The sequence below is a fragment of the Anneissia japonica genome, unplaced genomic scaffold (genome assembly GCF_011630105.1).
Source record: "Anneissia japonica isolate Jap-2015-1 unplaced genomic scaffold, ASM1163010v1 scaffold1339_len174410_cov115, whole genome shotgun sequence".
NCBI lineage: Eukaryota > Metazoa > Echinodermata > Crinoidea > Comatulida > Comatulidae > Anneissia > Anneissia japonica.
Genome location: NW_022737119.1, coordinates 155633 through 165610, shown reverse-complemented (window position 1 = coordinate 165610; position 9978 = coordinate 155633). Strand labels below are relative to the sequence as shown.

General features: G+C 32.6%; 1 long non-coding RNA gene across 1 annotated transcript in view; it reads right to left on the bottom strand.

Moving 5' to 3' along the window:
* Nucleotides 1–954: 954 nt before the first annotated feature.
* Nucleotides 955–9978, bottom strand: part of LOC117117081 — a 19809-nt gene continuing 10785 nt past the window's right edge. Inside the window, exons 6-7 of the long non-coding RNA XR_004446856.1 lie at nt 6209–6423; nt 955–2149 (exon numbers count right to left, since the gene is read on the bottom strand). This is a non-coding gene — a long non-coding RNA (uncharacterized LOC117117081). The remainder of the gene's footprint in view (nt 2150–6208; nt 6424–9978) is intronic.

Genomic DNA, 9978 nt, shown 5'->3' with positions numbered 1-9978 from the left:
GTATATATACTGTATATATATATATATATATATATATATATATATATATATATATATATAAACCAAATATGCAATTAAATAAGCTTAAATAAATGTATTCCTAATTATTCAGTTTACTTTAAAAACAATATTTGATTAACAAATACTTCGTTGAATAACTCCAAGCAGAACATTTATTGAAATAAAGTAAGCCTCTCCCTTTTCCCATACATGAACTTGTCATTCAAACACACAATTGATCCACATGCTTTATTTGCACTGTTTATATAACATGTAAAGTTATTTCATTTGATACTTAACAAAAGTGAATTTTGTGGCTATCTATGAGTTGTATATTTTGGTAGTATTGTATGTATGTCATTCCTCTACTTTGTTAGTGGAATAACGTTTTTAAAACTTATTTCAACTATCAAGAAATGTTCAGTGGCCATTGTTTTCTGATAATCTCTCAGTACATTATTTGCATCTGTTGTGTATCTGTATTTGTTATTGATTCACTTCTTGCTTATTACAGTATTTAAATATTTGAAGATTTAAAAAAAAAATATCATTTCTATTACTAATTTTTACTAATAATTTGTTTCATTGGGGCCATTTAACCTACTTGTCATTTGGGGCCATTTTTACTGGGGTCATTTTTACCGGGGCCATTTTTACATACATTCAGCCAGCCTATAGTTCGTCTTCCTCTAGGCCAGCCTGCATTACAGTACATTGTTTATCTCTCAGAGGAGAGACCACCCACCCTTGCAAGCACCACAAAACGGCTGTACATTCTTCGCTACCAACTAGACTCGTGCAGACGAATTTATTAGCCGCAAAGCTTAACCATTCCAGGCCGTGATTGGTTGATAAACACAATGTGGAATATACAGCCGATTTGCAATCTGATCAATGACGAACACGCTTTCATAGGAAACCCATCTTAGTGTTAAGAGATATGATATAAAAACATATAATATCACATATTTCCCGACAACATTTTCGCAAAAACTCTTCATACTTTAAATTCCCCAAGCCTTCTCTTCCATATCATTGCAAGATCGGCCTAATCGCGTCACAAACGAAGGAAGAGATAGAAAATCAAATGACTTCAAAATTCGCTCAAAATCATCGTAAGCCCTCTCTCTCAGAGAGTGGGCTAAAAATTGATTTTAAAAACATCTGATTTGAAGTGCAAGCGTTACTTATGACTGACTTGGACTATCGAAAAAAATTATTTTGTAAAATACACAACAATAATTATTATTAATAATCAAACACTTTATATCGATGGAACACGCACATACAAATTCAAAGCATAAAAGAACTGATGAAATTCTCACAGTAAACTACAAAAAAGAAATGAAAAGTATTTAGGTAAACTACAACAGGGCCAAAACATCATTAGTTATCGAATTTGCAATTGTAGATTTTTTGAATTCTTCCTTTTTAGGCCATGATCGTATATTAAGACAAAAATTTAATCTGTTTAAATTTTAAAAGTATAAGGTAAAATTTACAAGAACTTTTCAAAACTCATTAAAGCATTACTATTGAGAAAAATAAATCTCTCCCAACAACATACAAATAAAAAACAATAAAACAACCAACAATAAACAACATCAACTGCTCACTGTCCGCGCATTCATCCACGCTTAAAAACGGGACAGGCACAAGTTATTACATTGGGTTTTTTTTTTGAAGAGCTAATAAGATAGAAATTTTTTAATAATTAGAATGTTTATTTGTAATGCCGTGCCCTACTAGTGGCAATGGCAGTAATGTACAGTCTTTGCTGAAACTCCTGTTTTGTTTTGTAAGTGTGTGGGGAACCCTGGGGTCCAACTTAAAAAAAGGGCAATGACCGTTTTTTGGAAACCACCTTTAGTTTATGTGTACAAAATTTCCTGCAATAAAAATGACAATAAATAGGGCCACTGTAAAAATTAGAAATAAAAAAGAAATTATTGACCTAAAACTTTTACTTTACTGTCATATTGAAATGTGATGGGGGATCGGGCTTGGCCTTGATAGGATGGAGATGTTGTCACTCGTTGAGTAGTGATGTTGTGTTGGGGAGCTTGGTGTAAACAACTTTGCTCGTACCATGAACAGGCATCATTCAAGGTGTACATTGATGAAGCAGGAGATGAAACTAAATGACAATCTGAAAAATAATCATAAAATTTGTATATATAATACAGTCCTGTTAAATATTTATTGTAATATAATTTACAGTATAATTATGATACAATCGTCCTTCAAAAAGTTGTGTAATGTAGAAATTTGTTCAATATAATTTATAATTATGGTAAAACATAGTTGAGTATTCTACTTGTTGCTTATATGTTTTAAACAAACACTAAACTTCTGATCAAAATAGTTTGTCAATGATTTTTTATTGGTGTCTGTGGTCAAATCAGCATAATGTTGTTAAACACAACACTTTTACTGAAAGTGTTGCAATTTGCAAAATGCATAGTAGAATGCAAGGTCAAAACCTGGCATGGACAGATGGATGAATTTATTTAGGTAAACACCAAGGATAACCTACAAAATCTGAAGACCTATTCCAGTGGGGTCCTTCTAATGGTGATTGGGAAGTACACTGGAAGACAATCACTACTACTTTATGAAGGTGAGCACATGGGCCATAAAATGCAGACAGGACCAATATACAAAAGATGGTGCATTGTCGTAAGTTGCATTTCAGCCCTCCAACTAAATGACCCAGAGAGCAGATGGGAATTGAACCTGGGACCATGAGATTTTTATGGTTCAGTACACACAGTGGATACTACAAATTTAGCTGACTATAAAGCTGCTCTCATGTTGTTTATATTCTGTAAAGTGTTATACTCAATAAGTATTTTGATGTATGGCAAATTCTTGTTACAATACTTGGCCTACTATTGAGGAGCTGTGGGCTTTTTTATGCACATGCCATAATGACCTGACTGGACAAGGAGTTTTTTTTTTTCTTCACTGTATTTTTTGTCATGGATCTATAAAGAGCAAACAAATAGCAACTGTTATTTAAAATGAAAGGCCACAATTCAAGCATTTGATGCAATACTGAGACAGTGGAAATCCTCCAAACTATTAAAAAAATTAAACGACGTTCCAAAGTCTCGTTTACAGGATGGGGAAAGGAGTTCAATACCGTATTGGAAGAAAAATACATTAGAGATGTCATCCAACCCTTTGATGATTGCGAGGATGGTAAGTTTTATACTCCCTTATACCTTATATTATGACTAGGCATACTAGGGGTTGCAGTGGAATGGGGATATAGTTTGCAAAGCTGGGATATATATATATATATATATATATATATATATACAAAAAATCTTTTTTCTTTGTCAGTATTTCTCATCAGTATTAAAAAAAAAAAACAAGTTTTAAAATTTTTAACAAAATAGGGTCTTACAAATGTTAAGTAAAAATGATCAATAAAACTTGAAAAACACTGTATTTCTTCGTTGGAGGCATCATGAAAGTTTAAGGAAAAAAATAAATTAAGTTGCTTAATGGTGTATGGTTAAATTGGGCAGGAAAAAATGGCCCCGACGAAAAAATTGACTCCAAATGACAGGTTGGTAAATATGCCCTACCCTATTAATGATACAATTTAGTATTATAAAAAGTAATTTTAAGAATAAAATCTTCCAACCCCAAAAATTGAAACAAAGCCCACATAACTTATTAAATTTTTGTACAAATAATTAGGTTTTTAGAAAGAATCTAATGTCAAATATGTTTTGTCCTCGGGAAGACCCTAGGGAAAATAGGCTACGGTGGCCCTCGGTAATTTAGTAGGATATTGTCTTCATATCACCAAGGGGCTATAGATTTCACCGTTCCCCGAATCTATAGCAGTTAGCATCTGTTTTATATAGGCCCACCACATACATAGTGCAGTAATTATCGCCTATATATATACCGTGATATAAAAGGTACCGAGTGGAGCTTACCTTTATCCAATAGGATGTATTCCTTGGCGATAGTACTCCAATTATATATACCCAAACACAACAGTACTCCAATGGTAGCAAAGACCCGGACACCAGATACACCATAAACCAATCCTATAGCGTTAGCTGAGATGCGTCTTGCATTAAGTCCAGTGTACGAGTGACTAATCTCACCAGGTACCCCTGGTCGGCTGTGCAGCACACCCGGCTGTGGGTTATGCAGATGAGCTGACCTTGAGGTCATGTCCTCCTGCGTAGATCGGGGATACGAACGTACGGGGGTCGTCACTACAATAGATTCTACGAAGCCTACAAATGTGTTGAAAAGAGTACATGCCAAGTATGCCTAGGCGATCAGAGGGCCAATCTCCCTCACTGTTGTAGAGGTCACATCCCTTTTACTATCTGTGCTTGTAGTAATTTTCATAGCAACAGTATATAGGTAAGGCCTAGAGATTACATTGTGACAGAGCAAAAGTCATCATTTAACGTGATAGTAACGTGAGTACTTTTTTTACCTGGAAATTTATGAACGATCATTAGCTATATCATAGGTGTGATGGTTAAAGTTATGGCCCGCTTTTGAATCAGATGCTAGACTCAATCTATGTATGCGGTATGTAAATAATAATATCAGATCTCACCACAGTTGCTACTACTTATACATTTCAACCTTGTATTTTACACATCTATCTGGGACAGATCCAGAATATTTTTAAATCGGAGGGGAGGGGAAGGGGCAAAACAGTTTCAGAATAGATAATTGAGTGGCACACTGTGAAGAACTAGATACCATATTTTGCTTTTTATTGTTACAGTAACTGAAAAGGACAAGTGAACACGGCCAAGCCATTTTGAAATAATCAACTAGTGTTAAACCATTAATGAGGCTGACTATGGCATCATGAAGAATATTAAAATTAGCTTTTAGAAAGTATAGTTTTTAACACAGTCAATAATAATACATAGGAAAGGCTGAGAATAATGAAGTAGAGTTTGTAGTAGCCAATCACATTAATCTACTTAGACAACACACGATCAATTTTCAGTGTGCTATATACTTAAATCAACATTGATTTGCATTGAAATTTATAAAATTTAGTGGCCAAACGCCCCGTGCCACCATGTTCTCTACTGGATCCGCCCCTGACAATATGTTACAAAATGTTGACATATATCTTTTTGATTTAAAAGTACTTTTGTAATATTACTCTATACTGTACTCCATATGAAAATGAATATGTTTTGGAAATAAACTGAATATTTGGAATATAATTACTTCGTGGCTCTGGTAATTTATTTACCGTAATAACCTTGCCACACCAAAATGAGAAAAAAGTTACAAATCAGGTGTTTGTTTTCTTTATATCAATTATAAGAATTAATTACAGAGCATTTGTGTGATGTAAATTTCAGGATTTTGTACAACCTTGTGTGTGTTACATTTTAACACCTAATTTTTGAAAATGTTGATGTTTTATTCCAATTATGTTGGTGACATGTTTACTATGTTTTTTTTAATTTTATCTACACTGTTATTTTTTTCTCTCACATGGAACTTTTGCCTCATGACATTTGCTGAATGTCTGGATATTCTATCACCAATCAATCTATTTAATTATAATTTTCATTAATTTATTAGTACACTGTGAAGAACTAGATGAGACTGACTATGGCATCATGAAGAATATTAAAATTAGCTTTTAGAAAGTTTAGTTTTAACACAGTCAATAATAATACATAGGAAAGGCTAAGAATAATGAAGTAGAGTTTGTAGTAGCCAATCACATTAATCTACTTAGACAACACACGATCAATTTTCAGTGTGCTATATACTGGTCTCAACAAATTGGTATTTAATTGGAGAGGGCATTAAAGGGAAAGGCCGTGTATTATACTGACTTTCATTTCCTTAAGCATTGAGTTTTACAATTAAACAATACATTATTGCCCATTAACACTTAAAAAAAAAAATACAATTTGTCAGTATAACACACGCAGTATGTCTAGAAAAATATTTTACACTTATTAGCAACATGTTCGAATCTAGTCATGGACGAGCTAAATTAATGTTTCTAATTTTCTTCTGCTTTCTGTGAAAAAAAGACAATTCAACACATTTTTATACTAGCTATAAAATATACAGTACCGTACTATGTTGTTAAACCACATTTTTTGTCGTTTTAAATGATTACATTACTTTTTCAAATTTTTCATCTGTGCAATTTAAAAAGACTTGAAAAGACATTTACCTTTCTGTAACAGACTTTGATGACTGAGGGTGCCCTTGTAAACATTACTTCCAACACGGTGTGTGACTAGGCTTCATTTGATTTGTCATTTTAGTTATGTAGTGAAGGTCATGACCCACCAGCCAGCCAAGTTTTGCCCATTTGGATCATTACAGGACTGCTACTCTTCCGATGATGGTCATAGTCTTGCATCACTGACGTTGAATACCGAGCATCTAATTAAAAAATAATTAAATCATAATTAATCAAGATGAGTGCACAGCGTCTTTGACCACTGATTTGGATTTGGCGCTATATAAGCTTAGGAGAGCAGCTTAGCTCAGTCGGCTAATCTGGTGGTAGCCACTGTGTGTGCGCTGAACCGTGGAGATCTCTAGGTCCCCGGTTCAATTCCCATCGCTGCCTCTCCTTGTGTTTCAGCTAGAGGGCTGAAATACAAGTTACAATAGCGTCTTTCGGATGAGACGTTTAAGCCGTTGGTCCCATGTGCATTTATGGCCCATGTGCACGTTAAAGAACACAGTACACTCTTCGGAAAAGAGTAGGGGATTGTCTCCCGGTGTACTGTCCAATCACCACCACCACCAGAAGGACCCCACTGGAAATAACACTTCTTCTAGACTTTCGAATAAATCCAATCCTAGCATTTTATTTGTATTATTAATAATCTAACCATTTAATTAAACATTTGCTGATATGACGTTAAATAAAAAAAAAAAATGATAATAATGTTACTGGTATAAAATGATGATTATGTTATTTATTATTATTATTATTATTATTATTATCATCATCATCACATCATGACAACAGATTATTTTTTCGACAATCTGGACAGAGCTTAACTATTTAATTAAACATTTGCTGACTTGTACTGAGGATATTAAACAAAATCATAATGATGATAATGATAATAATAATGATGATAATGATTATATGTATAATGATGATGATAAAGATGAGGATGATTATGTTAAAGGCAGGCTCCTTAAGGAAAAAATGTTTTGATATGCTGTACAACTGTTTCTTCTCAGATACAATAAGGGGCGTATAACCACCCATTTTAAACCTTCCCTCCCTTTCCTGTTTATAAATATTCAAAATCTGTATCTCATTTAACCATTCACTGTTTTTCGTTAAACAGTCTTTTTGTTTCAGAAAAAGCAGTTGTACAACATATCAATATTTTTTTTCTTCTGGAACCTGGCTTTAATGATGATGATCAATGATGAATATAATCCATAAAAAGATGATGAGGATAATTAATACTGATGATAATTGTATTGATTATGTATTCAGTATCAGGCTATGTCTGAAGTATAAGCATGCTGTGTTATTACAGCCAGTCACAGGATATTTGGTTCTGTCTGTGAATTTTTCAACAACATAAACACAAGAATGACTCACTTCAAGATAACTTACATGTAGCTGTCCGCACGTTTCCATGGCTTGTAATTCTGTTTTTCTATCCCACCAACCTCAGATTGTCTGCTGCTTTAGAACTACAGCAGAAAAGTGTTTACTTTTAAACAGTAACACATGCATCGTTATCATTATACCAAAATATTTTGCATTATATTATTTCGGTATTTAAGAAATATAATTTTGGCAGTTTTATTGTCATTTAAGAATAATAAAATTAGAATTATGAACACAAGATAAAAACAAACAATAAATGGAATCAAGTTCCTTGTGTTCCTCGTTTAAAATTAGACTGCTTTCCCTTAAATATGTGGTTTGAAAGACATTTGACTGTTATTTATTTTATAACATTTCACCAAACCTGGCTTGCAGCTTTACTGTATTTCCTGTATTTCTGTATTGCTTTTTATGTTAAGGCAAAATTAATTATGTATGATGATATGAGAACGAACCACCATTCACTTTGTTTTTCTAGTTGATGTCACACACATTTCTTTGGCGCTATGCATAAGTGGAGTCAAATGTTTGATAAGTTGAGGGGTACCATACCTGTCACTGTGCATTACATGGCTGTGGAGAGAATCTTCAGATCTACAGCCACACATCCTGCCATCACACAATGGCTACAGGCCTTGTCTTTCAAACCACTATTCAACAAAATAAATAATTTAAATTATTATGATAAATTTTGGGAATAAACAATCTGTTACTGAAAACATTAATATAATATTGTTAAAAAAAAAAAAAAAAAAAAAATAGTAATAATATTAAAATAATATATCCTTTAATACTCATTTAAAAATAAGAATCTATTTAATGCATGTTTTTGTAAATAAATATTTATATATTTGACCATACAAACAAGTGCAAACCACATTGGTAATTATAGGAACACACTATACCATGTAGAATCCAAGAGTAATATTTGGAAGTTTCTGGAATATTAGGTACTGTAGAGGCAATAAGCCTATCGGTTAATTATGATGTAAGGTGACCAATGAGGAACTTAGGCAATATAGAATGCTCTTGAATGCTCTGGAGTTCTAGGGCTAATGTATATAGGGTGAGAGCTTGGTCTTTCGGAAAGCTCTTTTTTATGTGAATGTTTGATACCGGATTCTTGTTGGAGTTGATACAGAATAAAAGTTTATTTGAGAGTTGTGTAATACAACATTGTGAGCTGTGTTTATATTTTATATGTCAAAGAGGATTCCTATTCATTTCTTTACCGCCCGAAATACATTAAGTAGGAATTCATGACACTTACCTGTTTGTTTCTTTAACATCATTGGACTCACTAGAAATAAGTTGTAAAGGATTTAACAAATATGTTAATTATATGACAATAATGATAATAATAATGGTAATGAAAGGGTATAGTTAATCTAAATTAACTGCTAGTTAGAAATCAGGTCTAGAATTTGCTTCTTCATATCTATGATAAATGTTTTTTGCTTGTTGCTAATAAAACCTCACACAAAGAATGCACATGCTAAAAATTAAATCTTAGCCACATTAAATTGTTCACAGCAAATGACATCAAAATCAACTCTAAAATTATTATTATCATCACTAATAGTAAATAATTAATGAAGCTGGAAATCTTGGTAGAAAGATACTTGCTTTGCTATCCCAGGATTATGGGTTCAAATCCTGTCATGAAAACAATTATTAAACGACATTTCCAATACAATAATTTAAACTTTTAAACAGATGTAACACAGAAAATATATTCTCTACCAACAAACACCTTACCAAGTATCTATTACTACTACTACTATATTTCTAAAAATATGTGCCTTAAAAAAATTATCCATCAGAATTAAACAATTTTGGTATAAGGACCACACCATCACTCACCTAAACTCCTCTTCAGGTGTGTGAAAAAAATAGAGCATTTTGGGTATGAAACTCACTCACTTTAAATCTAGTAAAAAAAACCCAAATACGATGGCAATGCTTTCTAATCAAATCAAAAATCAAACTTTATTTGTCCATTAAAACACAGGTAAAATGGAAATTCTTTTTCCACTGGCAAAGAACATGAAACATCAAGAAAACATTGTAAAAACATTAAAATACACCAGAAGGAGAACAGTGACTAAAATTTGAAAAGTTTTCTAACAATTTAAAATAATTAATAATCAGATTCATTTAAAACATTTTAAAATGTAAAATTCGCATTGCAAGCTAATTAAAATCACTCATTTTCGTTTGGCATTTGATTGAAGATACGTATTGCGTTAATTACAAATGAGTCCCTGTATCTGTTGTGTCGAATACGTGGAACATATAATCTAAAACCTGAGTGACTAAAACTGAAACAATGGTGAAGTGGATGGGTGTCA